General features: G+C 25.9%; 1 protein-coding gene and 1 long non-coding RNA gene across 7 annotated transcripts in view; one reads left to right on the top strand and one right to left on the bottom strand.

The window, feature by feature from the left end:
• The window catches only part of LOC108003822 (uncharacterized), a 58,144-nt gene that overhangs the window by 19,901 nt on the left and 19,213 nt on the right, over positions 1-19,030 (top strand). Inside the window, exons 1-2 of one of the 6 annotated variants that reach the window (XM_062077427.1) lie at positions 7,866-10,364; positions 10,450-10,506. The exons of 4 other annotated variants lie outside the window; for them this stretch is intronic. The gene's annotated coding sequence lies outside the window, so the exon portion shown is untranslated. Of the gene's footprint in view, positions 1-7,865; positions 10,507-19,030 lie in introns of those variants that run through there. One more of the 6 variants, XM_062077418.1, reaches the window with a different exon arrangement.
• LOC133666465 (uncharacterized) lies at positions 543-1,826 on the bottom strand. Its single transcript, XR_009830638.1, has 2 exons — positions 1,114-1,826; positions 543-1,017 (listed from the first exon to the last, which is right to left on the bottom strand). It is a non-coding gene; the product is annotated as an uncharacterized LOC133666465 (long non-coding RNA).

The following is a 19,030-nucleotide window of genomic DNA, read 5'->3' as shown; positions in this document are numbered from 1 at the left end:
GTGGAACAATTTATTATATTATGGAATTAATATCTCCATTTTTCATGGTCGAGAAAATAAATAAAAATTTCATTGATCTTAATATGTAATATAAAGAAATGCTATTTTTTTCAATATCAATTTTTCGTATCGAGTAACTAATTAATTTAATTAAAATGAATAAGTGATTTTAAAGCAAAAGTTCAGTTTTCATTTCATATTTTTATTTTTTTTTTATTAATTTTGTTTTACTTATTGATTATAAAAAATAAAAATAATTGATGAATTAAATCGGACAAATTATAAGAAAAAAATATAAGACAGTATTAATTAATTAATTAGTCATTCTAGCCGAATGTTGTCTATCACGATAAATGATTATATTAGACAATGATGTAAAAATTCAAAATCATTTCGAAATAGTACAAATGGAAGAGATACTGAACGTCATTCTGTGGCTTCTTTGCACTTTCAGGGCATCACGTATGTAACGTAGTATATTTATCATTATTTTTTCATCGTGTAAATTAAAAATGACATTAAAAAATTATGAATTGGAAATATTTTTATAGTTATCCCTTAATTTAATAATAATATAAATTTTATTACATTATAAATTATAAATTATAAATTACAAAATATATATAATTTACATTTCATGGGGAGATAATGTAAATGAATTTTATAAAAGTTGTTTCCATCAAAGCATTCCAATTTAGACAATTACAATTTTTCAATATTTAAAATTCAATAATTTCTGATTCGTTTAAATTTTCTTTCGCGATCATTTTGATATTATTATTAAATTCCTCTCCTTTAAATTTTTGAAATATTCTTCCACATTAAATTCATTCTTTCATGTATCTTCATTTGGTAACATGGTTAAACTATGTTTTAGAATCTTGAGATCAAAATGTCGAGGTTATATTCTCTTCTTTAAATTATATTGCCATGCATTTGTTATATCTCTTCGTTTAATTTCATTCATTCTCATTCAAAACAGATATAATTATCATCCCAGTGGTACCAACATAATCTCTAGACATAAACAATGAGTTGAAATTTCGTTGTCCAACATTAACCTAAGTCTAAATTCTAAATTCTTTCATAAACAAATCGGCCAACATTAATTACCAGCTATTCATCTCAACATTACCCGCGTATTTCATATTGATTCACGCCTCTGTCATAGATCCATTTACATTTAGTCTGCTCGAGGCATGGGGTTTATCTCATAATTTTACCATTTGGCTCTAGTAACCACGACGATGAATCGTTGACGGAAAAGTTGTGGGCTGAACAAAGGGTTGACGAAGAAGATGCTCACTTGGCAAAGTGATTGATGCCGAAGGCATCACGAATTTGAATCTGGTCGTACCTTCTGGCTCAGGAGGTTGAACAGGCGGCCTATGTTTTCGACAATGTTTCTAACCGGTTCTATTATGGTCCCACGTTCCAAATCACTTATGTCTGGCTGTTCTATCTACGAGTCACCTTATAAGATCATCCACTGTGCAGGAACTACACGAACACAGAGCTTCTTCGATCCTTTACAATCCGCGAATACGTCTAGCAATATATGATCTTCCGACTTAGTCTTTCGAATTGATTTTTTTTCATATAAAATTATTATATGAGTATATCCGTTATATCTGATTAGATATCATATTTGTAGAATTGTAAATTTTCCCTGTTATATTTCTTATTAAATTGATCTTTTTCCTTTTGTAAAAGATTGTTGTAAAATTAAAAAAGTATCCAATACTTTTAACAGAACAGAAAAAAAAGGAAAAGCATGTGAAGAAATATCATTTTATTAAAGTTATATTTCAAATAAATAATTTAAAAAATAATTTTCTAATAATTTGTATATTTTATTTATAAAAATATTCTATATACATTTGAATAATATAACAAACGGAAATAAATATTAAATATTTTATTATTTTAAAATGATTAAAATAACATTCTCAAAATTTATTACATAATAATTTACTATATGATATATATTCTTTAATCTCTTCCTTTCATCTTTAAAGATTTTCCTAATTTTTTTTATAATTATTCTATCTATTCATAGTCATCTATTTATTTTATTCTATTTAATTTTATTTTATTTAGTTCTTTCTCCTTAGTTTTTTTAATAATTATTCTCTATAGTTTTCTATTTATTATTTATTTTACATTCTTCCTCTATATTAAGAACGAATTCTTTTGCAAGTCAGTGGCATTTTATTCGTCTCATATATTTCCCCCGTTTTCCTTTCCATTCGTTTCGTTATTGCTATGGACCACAACATCTTTTGAATCAATTGTCATTTGGCGTTTGTTGAACCTGTCGCTATTTTCGTTGCATTCACTACTTACAATTTAGTAATGTACTCTTCCGTGTATTTCTCTTCTCATGATTCTCCGTTTCATTCTTAAATCTCATTTCTGTTTCGATTGCTTACCGCACAAATATGTATGTTCACTTTTCGTAAAATTTTTGATACGCAATCTTAACTTATTTGTTTATATTTGTATAAAATCATATTTATATCTCGTTTATAAATTTGTTAAAAATAATATTCGTCTTTATTATATAGTAAAGAAAGTATTTACAGATACTTACGGATAGTTATTTTTTCCAATGAAGCGTTTTCTTATTTTGTATTTCATTTTCGTAATATAAAATGCTTATAATCATATGAAAACTAAATGAAACCGTACATCGAACAACTTTTTTTTTTTTTTATAATATAATCTTGATGAGAGTTGGTTTTAGTTTTCGATAAAAACTATCTATTACCTAGTATGCATTCGTGTCATGCAACTGCCTTTTAACCTTGGAACATGTATATTTTTCAATATTTATGCAAATTATAAAGATGAGGACTTCAATCTCTACTATCTATCTCTACTATTATGTAGATACAATTATTCAAAATTAATTCATGAAAAGATGAAACAGAACGGAAATTTTTTTCATTTTTATGAGAGAAATATATTTTAGAGAAGAAAATTAAGTAAAAATTATTAATTATTAAAAAATATTAAATTTAAATTATTAATTTTTAAAAAATATTAAATAGAAAATATTTGATAATCTCCATTCAGATCGTGATTTTTACGATTTATCCAACTTTGAAATTATTCCGTAATGTTTGGTCTATAAGTACTTTATCGTTAGTTTTTCTAATGATAAAGGCAATCAATAATGCTTAATAGATGTAGATAAGAGCTTAAAAGTTCGTGAAAAAAGTAGAACGTTAAGTTACAAAATTTTCGTTATAAAATTTATATTGTATTATCGTTGAGAGAGAATATAATTATAAAATTATTTCGTAGAAAAATTAATCATATTATTCGTTTTTAAATATATCTATATATCAATTTTGATATTTCACCGATTATTTAAACGTCTGGATAAAATGTTTTTACGATTATTTATTACATATCAAACACTTTTATGAACATGCGACAATGCAAAATGTTTTTCATTATTGCTTCATAAGAAAACAACTTAATCTTACACAAATCTTACACAAAACGTGCGGACCTGCATAACTCTTCCATTTTTCTGCATGTTTAATTTTTATTATATCCAAGCTATAATAAGAACAGGTGGTGGGGATTGCTGGTAAATCTTTATTATCAGAGCTATTCGATTATTTGAACTATCCTCTTTCAAAATATTTGGATAAACCAAGTTCCACTCCACTAACGTAACGTAATTGTACGGTTAAAGAGGATTCCTCTGAATAAGAAACTCGGGGGAACAGTATTACTTCCCTTCTTGACACGAATAGGATCGTATTCGATTATCATTGTCTTCGTGTCAGAAGCAATTCGATTTATGTGCAATTTATATTTTAAATATAAAATATAACCAGAGTTCAATTTTATCATTTTAATATCGTTTCATGATTATAATTTGAAATTAAGAATAAAAAAAATAGAAATATGACATTTTTATTTTTAAATGAAGAATTTGTATATTTATGTTTCTGGCATGAGGAGGACGTTACATAGTCTTCTTATTTGCGAATATGACGCTCTCGATCAATAAGTATATCTATTTTTATAGTTATTGTACTGGAACTATCAGAATCAAAGTCGTATCTCTCGTAGGATATACCTTTCTCCAATTTTGCATAATGATATGTACAATGTACTCTTGTGACACGATTAATTTGTTTCGTGTTTGTATCGTGTTAAGCAAATTCTGGAACTAATGGAATATTATAGTCGAGAATCGTGTAAGTTTACTAAATTGAAAAACTGTCACAATTTTTGTATAATATTTTATCGAAATCGAAATATTTGAAAAGATTGATTGTATATTTATATTTATATATATGTACAATGTACAATTTCAATCGTATGATTGAATCTAATTCTATCTAAATCTGAATTTTTAAAAAAAAAAAAAAAATAGTCGGACTTTTCTGATCTAAAATTGAATATGAATTATTTGTCTTCGTCATATTCGTTATATAAATGTAATTCTATTGTATTTGTAGATAATTTTCTTGGATACCAACTAATCATTCTTCTTTGTTTCTATGTATTTATTCGAAATCAGAATGTTCTTCAATTCAAGAGATAACAAACTTTCCATTCTTTCCACTCTTTTTTCTTTGATGACTTAGTTACCCTGAATGAAGTTTATCTGGGTTCATCGTCCATATCTCCTCCCCTTTCCTTACTCTAAACGAAATTCTTCTTTTAAATTCTCAAGCAATCTAGACTTGTAATTCGAATATATCAAATCATACGCTTATATTCCTCGCCTGGAATCCAACACTCGTCGAATCGATATCCAATGCGTAACAAAATTCCATAGGAACGAGAATAATTCGTTAAAAACTTATGGTTTTTCTTGGTTGACCGCCGATCATATTTTATCTCATTTCATAACTTCATACGAGGACGCTGAATCTCGAGTTTAGGTTCTTGTGCCAGGGTTACTGGTTTACGTAACGTGCCCACGCATCGAAATGTACCGAAAGGAACGCCGTTTTATCTATATTTATCGCGCTTATCTCTGTGTTTAACGGCACAATGTCGATCCTACCGTGTCCATCGATGTGGACATCAAGATGAAAGACGCCAGATTTTATTGGCCTCGTCGAATGATTAACATGGACGAATTTTCTCGTTTTCACCGCGATCAAAAAAGATACGGATCCAGTTGAAGATATGAAATAGAACGGACGAGGGTATGGTTGATCTTCTTGGAAAAGGGATAAACGTGGTAGCTAAAGTGAAATAAATTATTCCACTCTTGACAATCTCTTCTCTAATATATTTTGCGGAATCTTGTGTTGGAGGTAAATTACGTGACTCGTGTGCATCGTGTAGATGGTTGAAAAATATGTATTTTGGCTCGTTGAAATTCTTTTAGGGGGATTTATGGATGAAATAATTGGGACTCTTAGTAAAGATTTATTATCAATTATTTATTATTCGTTGTTTGGAAAAATCAATGATTGATCAAATTATTTGGCATGAATATTATTAAATTAATATATAATTAATAAAATTGTATGAAGCTGTTATTTGAAAAAGTTAAATTTTATGTCCTTCTCTCTCCTCCCTCCTCTCTCTCTCTCTCTCTCTCTCTCTCTCTCTCTCTCTCTCTCTCTCTCTCTCTCTCTCTCTCTCCTTCCTCCTCTCTTTTCTTTAAAAATTTATTGTGAAATAGTAAATTTAATAGTAAAATTTTCGATAACATAATTTTTAAAAATTTATTGTGAAATAGCTTGATGAACGAATAAAAAAATATTTTTTTAGTATGAGAAATGAACTTTTAAATTTGTTAAATGAACTTTTAATTTGTTATTTCCTAATAATATTTTGTGGATTTAAAAATTGGCCTGTGATAAATACAGGATTAATCGAGAAAAATGAAAAATCGTTCCTCAATTGCAAAGAATTCCATTCAGAAACCGTTCGTTGAAAAAAAAAAAAGAAATCGCTCGATTAGCCAGCTCGTGGAATAAATTATTGGCCAATAAAACCTGGCAAATGGAACTACTTGGAATCTTGGAGCATTGAATTCGTGTCCACGACCCAGAATTGTTTCATCAATGAAAATAGGAAACCGTTTGCGTCTCAGTTATGTGTAAATCAATAAATGAATTTCAATAATATTAAACAAATATTAAAATAAATAAATTCCGATAAATTGTTTAAAAGATTATAAGAGAATTAATAATTAATAAAAAGTGAAAAATTTCTAGATAAATTAATATTAGTCTTATCATGACGCGTTTTTTAAGATGTAACACTTAATTCTAAAATATTCAATATGAAGAGTGAAAATATTTTACTACCCTCTACCCACTTATTGTTACAAGTATAGTTTTATCTTGACAAGCGTCGATAAGCTGATTAAATATTGTCTAATGTGAAATTTGATAAGGTAACAAGTAGATAGTACTTGAAATACATTAACGATTTTAATTAATTGCTGCGGAAAGCTGCGAATATAAATACAAATTTTTAAATTTATGAAATAATATTTTAATAATAATTTATTAACATGTTTTAATATTATGTATGATCGAATTTCGATTTTAATAAAAATTAGATATATTGTTTAAAAATGAGAAAAGAATAAAAAAAAATACTAATTAAAGATATCGATATATCGAGTATAATAAAAAATTAAATATTAAACAATTTATAAAATCGTATATCTCAATTGATTCAAATTAAGAAAACTTTTCAAAGACTTATTATAGATTGGACTATCACAATCAAACTTCCCATGATTTAATTTATTAAATATAATTTCGTTCTATTGCTTATTCAATAACAATTCTGCAGTTCGAAATATACTTGAAGTTCTGTATTCATGAAATCTTTTCTAGCTAATTAATAACCAATATAAATATATCGTACAAAATATATTATATAAAATTGAGAAATAAATTAATAAATATGTACAAATATATAAATAATTAATAAAAAAAGAAAAATATTAAATTTTTCGAAATTCATTCTATTAAGAGTGTTCTTAATGCAATGAGTTAGTGCAATAACATTTTTGGAAAAATTAGATTAATTTGATTTTCATAAAAAAATGACTCATCTAAAAATTGTATATTTAAATCATTTTTTAAATATTATTTGTCGAATTATTTAACGATTTATTAACACTTGAATAACAATAATTCAATAATAATTGGGTAATTCGAATAAAGGGGATGGTTTCTTCTTTTAAAATAAAAAAATAATGTGGACCAAATACTATGAAATTTGTAGATTGATCTAATGAAACTATCGTGCAAAATTTCAATAAAATTAACATATAATTGTCATCGACGTTTCCTTGTTAAAAAAATCGTCCAAGTTATAGGGAAATATAAAGAGGAGAAAATAAAATTGAATCGTGCAAGAGAACCCGTTGACATCGAAGTTTAACATTATAATGCATCCATGGGGATTATTGTTCTTTCTACTATGTAAAATCTGGGCCAGGAAGCACATGATTTATATACCGGGATAGAAATTACATTTCTCGCTTTGATCATTTGCCTTAATGAAAAAAAAAAAAAAAAATGAAAGCTACAATAAAATTACATTATATTGCTTCGACATATATTGAATAAAATAATAAAACGTATAAAAATTCTTGTATCGTATTTATCATTCCTATTGTAAAAAAGAAAAATATTATCCATGATACAATTCGTTATACTATATATTATTTACAATATTTGTAAATATTCAATTTTTAATATAAATAAAAATATTGATAAGAATTCAGTTAACACAATATTATTCTATTAACATTTCCAATGTTAAGTTACAACGCACGCATCACTCGTAAGAAGGCATGGTTATTAATTATTCTCGTATTCTGTCAAGAAAATAATTACATGGTCAAGAGATTGAAGAGAAGCCATGGCACTCGAGCCACCCTGTATATTTCACCCTCGGTCATAGACACGAGGCTTGCCTGGCGACAAGCGGCGACTTGCGCAGATCTGCGAGCAGAAAGCACGACCATTGGGCTGGAATCAGCGTGCAACAAGGAGGGTGTTGGCCAAGCAGCTGTCGAGGGTTGTAAAGGATGAGATGGATGGTCGAATGAGAAGGATGCGACGTGCGTGGAAGTAACGAAGGGGAATGGAGGAGGACAGTGATATAGTGAAGATAAATGGTGAAGGAAGAGCAATGATAAATAAGGTGTCGAGGTGGAAAAAATTGGGGGAGAATATATAGGTATAGGGTGAATCGCGAAAGGAATTGGAGAAATTTTTGATTGGTTTAAATTATGAAAAAATAATAAATTTTAACGAATGGAAGATTGGCAATGAGAGGGTGAAAAGGTGAAGGATAGGGGATGAACAAAAAGAGAGAAAATATGGGAAAAATGGGGAAAGTAAAGTAGGAGAGAGTGAAAAAGATGAAAGTTGAGAAGAGAAAGAAACAAGTAGGAAGATGTATATACGAAATAAAATGAAGGAAATGTGGAAACGAAAGTGAAGACAAAGATAAAAAAGGTAGGCTTGGATAATCAATAAAATACATTTTGTTATATTTTTATGAAATGAGAATTTATAATTTATAAAAGATAAATTCAAAAAAAAAAAAAATAAATTAATCAAAAGCTTAAAATAAAATATATAATATAGAATAAAAAAAAATAGAGTAGTTGTAATAGAGTACTTTTTGTTGGATTTGTAAAATAAAGAAATTAAAATAAAAATAGCCTAAAGCAAAAGACTTTCCGCGAAAATAAAAAAGAGATAAATTTTCATGAAAAGAGGAAAATGAAAATAGTTTGTGTAGCAGTAGTAGTAGTAGTAGTAGTAGTAGTAGTAGTAGTAGTAGTAGTAGTAGTAATAGTAGTAGTAATAGTAGTAGTAGTAGTAGTAGTTTGGAACGAAAGATGCATTTATTAACCGAAAGATAAAAAAGAAAAAGAAATAAAAAAATCAAAAAGAACAGAGATAAAAATATAAAATATTGAGATATATAATATTAGATATATTAGATATAAATATAAAAATTGAGATATATAATATATATATATATATATTAATGAAAAGGGGAGAAATTAAAGGAAAAAAAAAAAAAAAAAAAAAAAAAAAAAACATTTATAATTTGAGAAATTATAAATTATAAATTTAAACTAATAATTGTACGCGAATTAAAATTGTCACAAATTCGAAAAGCAAGCAAAAGAAAATACGATCAGTCACAAAAAATATTAAATATATTAAATATAATATATAATAATATAAATTCGTATCCTATATTACGAAGAAATTTCAACTTATCTGGAAATCCTGATTTTTATTAAAATTTTATTTGTATCAAGATTTTGATATTTTTTTAATTCTCGGCACAATTTCAGAATAATAAATATACATTAAAAACTAAACATTTTTTTTAATGTAAAATTGTGCTTTATCTCATTACAAATACCATTACAAAGTTATATTGAAAAGAATGTATAATCCATTATGCTCTATATATTTGCAAAATTCAATAAAAAATTTTCTATAATTTATAATCTAAATTTCTTTATAATGGAAGCCGAATGTTTTTACCACTGATCCTACAAAGCACAGGCCATCCAAATAGTGTTGCTGGGATACAGAAAGGAATACCAAGAGAAAAATATAAGAAATTGAAAATCGATAAACCAAACCGATCCAAATGAAAGAAATTTAAAAAAAAAAAAAAAGAAATACATCAGACAACATCGATAAAAATTGCCAGCGTAAAAGCAAACAATCGTAAGGTGTAATAACAAGTGACGATAACAATGTTGAAAAACAATAGAATAGAAGGAATGGAAAAAAGCGTGAAAGGAATATAGGGGTTGTGGCGGTGGGGTTGCAAGGCGCGCGCAGAAGGGCGATGCAAAATCGTTCCTGCTGCACAGTCGCAGGAAAATCGAAGCTGGTCGCCAGTGTGTCGCACACCAGCGCAGCATTCGCTTCCGTTTATTCTATCCCCCTCGTGTGCCTTCATCTCGAGGAGAGAAGGAAGAGCACGCGGAGCCATGCTGCTAGACGCTGGTTGAACCGTGATTTCCATCGAATCGCGAGGATAAAAATAATCGAACGAAGTGTTTTGTTTTTCCTCTCAAGGTGTAAATAAAACCTGTATCGGTTTTATTTTTCATTTTTACACGAGTGGACACGAATAGTAGCGTTTTGTGATCATTCGAATGAAAATGTTCCGCAGATCTTCGAAAGATGATCTGGAAAGAGAATGAAGAAGAAAGATTTGTGAAAAGAGATTTAAAGGGGAAGAGCGGGAAAAAAATTGTTTTTTGTTCATTTTTGATCATTTATGGGTATCGTATATCGTGTTATCAAGTTTGTTTTGCGTGTGATTGATAAATTGCAAAGTTTGATAGAGTTGACTCGATCGCGGTGGGCATTTTGAAATAGTTCATAGTGCTTGAGGGAGTAGAAGTTCATCATTTTTTATTTGTATTCATTTCATGTATGATTTTAGAAAATGATTTTAGAAAATATTCGAATGATCGACGACAAACGTAGAATTAAATAAAAGGTAAAGAAATTATCAAAGATAATGGAAATATGTATTAAAATTTCTATTAACGATAGTCTTTCCGTGATGGTGTGTGATGGTGGAAAGTAACAATTACACTGAAATTATTTTTTCATAATTTTTTTAATGATCACCTATGCCAATTAAATATTTATTTATCTCTTTTTTCATTCACATATTCACAAATTATATTTAAAACTCTTTTAATATTTTATAATCATCAAAATAGTTTTTATGTCAACGATACAATTTATTAAATACAATTAAATTGAAATATCATACGCAAGGAACATAGGTCTTTAAAAAGTACCACTTCATTTCAGTTTAATCACACTTTAATCACAAGTTAAATCAAAATATTACATCGTTCTCTATCATTAAGAAACTTATAATCTAAAATTAATATTTCGTTCTTTCATTGTATAGCTTTGAAATACCAAGCATGAATTATATTTCCAGTAATTTTAAAATATATATTTTAAAAATAGAAAAGATGTACTTAATCACGAAAAAAATCGATCGACGAGGAAGAACGATAAGTCATATTTAATCTGGAAATGGAGAAAGCACGTGATAGGACAAAATGCTACTGTCATTCATCGTCTCTTTATTTCGTGAGAAACAGACGAACCGTGTTTCTTTCGCGATTGCATCATGTAACGCAAAGTCGAGAAACTTGACAAGAGACGGTACAAAAAATTCTTAATTTATATGTGAAATAAAAAAAGAAAAAAAAAGTGATAATCAATCTTTTTTCGATTTATAAATAATTTCAAAAAGAATATTCGAAAATTGGATGCATATGTTAATTTTTCTTAGCTAATATATATTCTTTTTTATAATTTTTAAGGAATAATTTTTAAAAGGAAACCACTTTATGTATTGTGTTTAGTAAATTTGAAATTATCAATTCTTCGATGCAATTAATTATTCTTAAAATTTTTAATATTTTAATCGCATTATTTGTTTTGTATTATTTATTTTCACTATATTATACGTACATTACATGTATATTATGTACTACGTATATTCTTCTTCAAAGTAGGAAAATAATTATATAATTTCCCATATTCTCTTTAAAAAATACAATTTTACAAGAGAAGAATCTTTGATCTTTGAATTTTCGTCTGTATGGTAATCACGTTTTTCCTTTAAATTTAAATTTCTAACGAAATATTTTTCTCACTTTTATATTTCTAATAAAACAATCATCATTTGAATACTACATGCGCTAAAATATCTATCATGTTAGACGCTACGTAAACGTAATAGTTCTCTCAAAATGTCATTATCTCGATCGATGCACAGAACTTATTTCTATCTATACCTGTTGTTACATTATATATTTACTTCGATCAGCGCGTATAAAATGTTGTTTTTGCTTTAGAAATAGAATAATAAATTTAAATTTTTCTTTAAGAATTGTTACAAAGTTTATTAACAAATAAAAGAACGAATTTCTATATTTGATCGTTAAATCTTTTAAAAGATCGTAATGTGCAAATTATTACAATCAAAACAAATTTCCTTTCGATAATTATTATCATTTCGTGTCAACTTCCTTCGATTCTATTATCAACTAATGAGGTGAAAACAATCTTTGAATACGATTCATTTGTAAAGCAAACAAATCGTATCTCGATTTCGCTCATTCAACATGTTCAAATCAAATGAATCAAATCGATGTATGTGAAACATCGTATCATCAGTAGAAATTTGAATTGAAAACAAGTCAATGCTATCCATTATATTTAACTCGTTAATTTTTTGTCAATCATTTAATTCTCTATAACATCATATAAAAATATTTATACGAGATATAGAATGAAATGTAAATTCACATGATTCTTTCATGTAAGTTTAAAATTGAGAAAACATCTGCAGAATATAAAAAAATATATATATATATATAAATTTAGCATATATAGATGATTATATAAATTATAATTATATGTAAATATAAAAGATTATATTGAGTGTAAAATCTTCAACGCTGATTTGTAAAATTTGAACTGATGATTTTTTTATCAAAACATTATGACAAGAAAAATAAAATTTTGAATGAAGGCTATTTTACTAGGATTTGCTTAGCTCAAATAGGAAAGATAAAGAAAATGGACAAATAGATCTATACGTGTTAAATAATATGTAATATACTTCAACATTAATCAAAATTGTTTCAAAGAAATATAATTCAAAGAAAAATCTTTAATTATATTGATTAATTAAAAAATGTGACTCATTAAGTTTAACTCTGCTTGAACAATTTTTTAATAAATGAATTATTTAAATATTTAAAAATTCAAAAATCTCAATAATTTTTTCAACATAACATTTATCACATGAAATTTCATTTTATTTATTTCTCTTTATTTATTTACCTCATATCTATCTTGATGTATCTCCTGATTTCTAATAATTTGAAAAATACAAAGAATCCTCTACCAGTATAGTATATATTCTAATTAATCTTTTATTTGAGGAAACGATATATCGCGTGCAACTTTTCAACACGCACATATTGAATAAGTAAATAAATAAAATAAAAAAATCACAAGAAAGAAAATAGAAAAAAAAACTGGCTTGTACGTTTTCTGATATAATGAAAGCAAAGATGAAAGTCATGACGATCAATGAAACTCGCTATATATACCGGTATATACTAGATATGATCGTCTGAACGATTATGATTCTTACGTAGACTGTGTGACTGTGTGACTGTGCGAAACGGATATAGTTTTCAGGATGTTAGGGAAAAACGGTTCGAGACAATTTTGTTTCGAAGGTAATAAGGAAAAATTGCATATGAGAACATTGTGGTTAATTTTTTGAGAGATTTGATTCATGAAGATAGATTGGAATGGTGAAAAAAGGATAATTTTGTAATGAGTAGTTTAGTAATGAAATAGTCTCGTGATGAATATTTTATTGGAAATTAAAATTATTTAAATGTAACAATGGAATATTTTAGTATGTAAAGTTATTTTTTTGTGCAAATATTTATAACATTTTGATGATAGATTTATATGATTATTGAATCTTAATCGAAAGGTAAAATTATTGGAAATCTTTATTAAGTTAAATTATTTTTGAAAGCATTTTTTTTTCTTTTCTTTTTTTAAATATTTTTAAAATATTTTGTAAAACTTGAATTGTAATTAAAAGTTTAATTTTATTTTAAAAAAAAGAATTTATCTATTATCTATTGTAAATTCTAGATTTATCTTGTATTATTAGATAAAACTATTCTTGTATTTAGTATGGAATACATCTGACTTTAAAAGAATTTAGATCATGGAATAGAAAGTGAAGATAATGTTGGATTGCAGAAAATGTCACTGGAATACTATTAGCTCAGAATAGAGTAAAGTAGAGAAGTTCAATCGGATCAAAACTTTCTTAATAATAATATCTTATTAAATTTGTTGATTTTGTGTATACTTAATACTTATAATGCATTTCATCGGTTTGTATTTCTGTAAATTTTAAATTTTACATTCGTTAAGAAATATTGATTGTATAAAAAAAAATTTGTTGATAACTATTTGTTAATGATGAATCTTATTAATCTTAATGAATATGTATAAAATAAATTTTATCTAAATTCTTTTGTCTTAATTTTTAATATTTTTAAAAATTCTTATCCAATTACTGTTATTAAAGTTCAAGAAGATATAGCTATCTTCTTCTCTATTTGATAGTAGATTGCAGATTATGTAATATATTTATCTAAACTCATTTTTAAAACTGTTATCACATAAGTAACTACAGTAGAAATACATTTTTAAGAAAAAGAAAAAAGAAAAAACATAGAAATGATCTTTATATCTTCATAGAATTTTTTTGCATAGAAAAAAAGTTGTCAATAATGTTTTTTAAAATTAGTTTTTTTTCAACAAACTTAATAACTCAATATATATTATTAAAATTATATTATTATAATATTATTATTAATATTAGAATTATTATTCTATTATTATGAATAATCAAAGTAATATATATATAAATGTATTTATATAATATATAGATCGTTTAAAATATTAATATCTGATAAATCAATCAATAAATCAATGCGATCAATAAATGATTTGTTGACGATGTTTTTATATAATTCATCCATGGTGTTTTATCACAATTATTATCATTATCATAATCAATAATATACATTCATAAATAAATAATATACACATATATATCATGATTAGTTCTTAATTCGAAAAGGTTAGCAAATCGATGTTTGTATATTTCCATTGATTGATTTTAATTACATAGATTAATTTTTCCCATTAGCTAATTGTAAAACATTTATTATTGAATTATTATAAGCTAATCTTAGCTTCAAAAAATATTATAATTTCTATATCAGATTATTATTTCATATTAAAAAATAATTAGTACAGTTTTGAACTTGGAAAAAACTTTCTGCATTTCAATATAAAACTCGAAAAATTTTTCGAATGTTTCATCTTTAACGTTTCATAAAACGTTAAAAGTTTTATAAATGTGAAATCGATTGGTTTAATTTTCATCAAATAAAATCGTGTATTGACGAGAAAAGAAATGGAAAACACTGTACAAACAACAAACGTTCGGCAATCGCCGATCAGTAGCAATTTCTGGCAGGCTTTTTAAGCTTTCGACACTTGGCTCACGTCGATTCCCATCGGCGTGCACTCTTTTGCAATTTTATTTGCACGGATATCGGCTCGGTTATCCGTTCGATAATTGACCTATTTTGCGCTATTATATACTGCGTGCTCAAACAATCACGTTACCGTCAATACTATTCTTCCCGTGTGTTTTAAACAATATGATCATTACTCGTACAAAGACACGTTAATAATGACATTATAATGTCTGCCACCAGTTTATTTGTTTTTTCGATAAATTTTTTCGTGTGTTTTTTTTGTCTACATTCTCTAAATTCTTAATGTTACAATATGAATTGTAACCGATGTTGAGATTCGTAAGAAGATCGGTTGAAAAATTTATTGAAATTGTTTACTAAAAAAATTATATTTTTTATAATGGTTAATTAGAAAATTATGAATGATCTCTAATTGTTTTATTCTTCATTGTTATTATTACTTAGTAGAATAAATTTTAAGTTTTAATTTAAATATATCATTTAAAATTTCGATTCAATGTTTATCACATCATGTTAATAATAATAAAAGATACTTTTTTTTTTTTCGTTAGAAATAAACATAATTGTACCTAGTTTCTTTGAGCATATTGATTCAATATAGATAAAATATTTTTACAATTTGGTATTTATTTTGCAACAAGGGACGACAATGTTATCATTGTTACCTTCAATAAAGATAAAACTTTAGACGTCAATCAATATCGCTTTTCAATGTTGTTCTACAAGTTCATAATCATGATCAGCATTGTAAATGAAGCTTCTTATCAGAGTTTTCCAATATTTTCCAATTTTATTAAAAAAAAAAAAAAAAAAAAGAAAGAAAGAAAGAAAGAAAAAAAAATGAAAAATAATAAAAATTTAAAGCCTAAATCATAATTTAATTCCAGTAAAGTAAATATAATGTAATAGGACTCTATATCTTCTTTCTTCCAAAATTGTAATACAAGTGTTTGTATTAAATATAATATTTATTGACGAACATTGAGTTATTATTAATTTGCAAATTAATATTTTTCATAGATTGGAAATAAATTTTTCTCGAATATATTTGCACAACGACTAAAATAAAAATAAATTTAAAGAAATTTGTGTACAAAATGATTAGTTTGTTTCTTAACTTTTGTTAAGAAACAAGTGTAGATTAATATTTGCATGCATTGATGAAAGAGAAATAACTTTTGCGGTTTCTCTTCATGTATACATCACTAATTTAAGTGGTTCGTGGTTCAAATGCTTGGTCGAGAAACAGAAATTAGTATTATTCAGTGAGAGTGCCATAATTGCGGTGCTTCTTCATTCCTAACATTTCTACGTATGTTCTTACCACAGATATATATCTTTTCCAACCATCGATTTGGATTTGGATTAGTCAATTTCATTTGACTATTCTTGAACAGAAATCTTTTAAGTCTAACGAATGATTCAAATCTTTTCAATGTATGGATTACATTGATGAATTCATTTTCGAAAAATAAATAAAATATTTCCAGAATTAAAAATCGATATTACTGAATTTATTTTCGTTGAAATATTTTTTAAGAAAGTTAAGTTTAATTTTATAATATATGTATTTTTATAATAATTGTTCCTGAATGAATTGTCCCTTATAAATTGTTGAATTTATCCATAATATGAATCCATTTCTTATGAAATATTTATTCTGTACAAATATTTGATTATCAACTTTTAAATCTCTTATAAATTTCTTTTTCTTTAATTTCAATTTCTTTTGAAATGTTCAGGAAAAATAATAAAAGAAAAATACAATAAATTAAATTTTTTTTTACTTTTTACAGAAAAAATAGCTTAAAAATATAATCAATCAATTATAAATTATAAATTAGAAAGAATCTTCTTATTTAATTTTTGCATTATCACAACATTGGTTGATAAAAATTTATTATATTTTTAAAAAATTCATATATCTTTAAATTTAATTTTATTTTCATTTTCAATTATCACATTATATTCCTTTTAGCAAGTCAATATGGAAAAATATCTTATATTTCGCTACGCAAATATTATGTATCTATTTTTTGTGAAATTTGTGAAACAATAAATAATTCTCAATTGTTTCTTATATAAATATTATATAAAAATCATATTTGCTAAAATTATATAAAATTATTTCTATTATAAACCCATATAATCATATAATCTTATAATTTACTATTTACTTACAGATCTACTTTTCTCAAATATATTAAAAATAAATAAATACACTATTCATGCAACAAGTCATCGTTATATTCCTTTTCTTCGATTAAAATTTAATCGAACCGTTGTTAAATTTATTACACGTTCCTTTGCAAAATAATATAAATATGTATTAAATCTTAATGTGTGTAATTTACATACATTCTTAACCGTTATTCCATGGTTGATAAACCCTGTTAATGTCTGTCAAGAAAATGACAAACGCAGAGGTGTTTTATGTAACTCGACAATGTAACGGCGTGGCGTGCACAACCTACTTGGCATCCGAGTGAGATTGCGCGATAAATTTACGAATTTCACAGCTTTATTTTTACCCGGGACGTATTGTTTTTGGCGTATCAATTTGTTTAGAGATCAATCGTTTAAACGTAATCATTTCGCACGATATATCTATCCGTTTGTTTTCCTAATAATCGTCAATAATAAACGTAATATCGTATAAAACTATACCAGATAAAGATCAGATTGTTTTACTTCGAGACCTTCAGTCTCGAGAGATTCAGAGATTCAGGTTTAATTGAGATTTGGATTCTCTTTGATTTGGATCTTTCGTTAGAGAAACGAGTGAACTCGTTTTAATAATCCATTTGAAGAGAATAGTACGGCAATGATTTCATTCTCCGAGACAATTGATGACAATTCTAATTCTCGTTTCATTTTTGATGATCGATGATGATTTTTCAGAGGATGTAAGGAAATTGTTGACATAATGGATATAAGTAGATGAAGCAGCGAAGCGTTCGAAGTGTTTTCTATTTGTTACTTAAAATATTCCAATCGACCTCGGTACGTTGAACCTTCAAATCTTATTAACACCGAAGAAGCTGGCTTTGCATACAATATAGGATCAAAAATTATGAAATGGGAATACTATTTCGAATACCTTAAAAAATAGGTCAAATCTTCTAGTTTCTATCTTATGTTCTGAATGAAATAAAAATAGTAATAATAATTCTCTCTAAAGAAATTTATTTCAAAATAACAATTCACGGAATTACATTAGATTCATTAATTAGAGAATTCGATAGAAATATTATTTCACTAGTTTTTAAAGTAATATTATTTAAAAATTGTTAGAAATAATTTTCTTACTATAGGAAAATCTGAGTATTGGAATTTTGTTACAATAATTTTCTTGTAAAAATTATTGAATCTAAAAAATATTTCCAAATATGATAATATATAAGCTTGGTTTTTCAAGGACAAGGAAGCTTTGTAAAAAAAATTAAAATGAATACGATCATTGTAAAAGACTGTATTAGGAAATATTATCTCAAGTAAGAAAATTTCTTTTTTCTTCTCTTTTTAATAAAATAGCATTTTAAAATTGAAAATGATATAATTACGATTAACCTAATTTCAAACATTTGTCAAACTATCCGAAATACATCGAAAGATATTTCTAACTGTTCGTTATAATAAGAAAATCTTTACATTTAATTTTCAATTAATTTTCCTATGGAAAACTTAATTTTTCACTCTTGATAAAAAAAAAAATAGTAGTTTATATTAAAATTGAACGAATCTTCCTTAAACATTATTTCATTAAATTTCTATTCTTGCTTCTTTCATGAGATTAAAATTAAAGATATTTATCAAAGTGAAATCTAATGATGATATCATTTACCTAATTTTCACAAATTAAAAAGAAATAAATAT

The sequence above is a fragment of the Apis cerana genome, linkage group LG7, assembly GCF_029169275.1.
Source record: "Apis cerana isolate GH-2021 linkage group LG7, AcerK_1.0, whole genome shotgun sequence".
Classification (NCBI taxonomy): domain Eukaryota; kingdom Metazoa; phylum Arthropoda; class Insecta; order Hymenoptera; family Apidae; genus Apis; species Apis cerana.
This window is presented reverse-complemented; position numbering and strand designations above follow the sequence as displayed.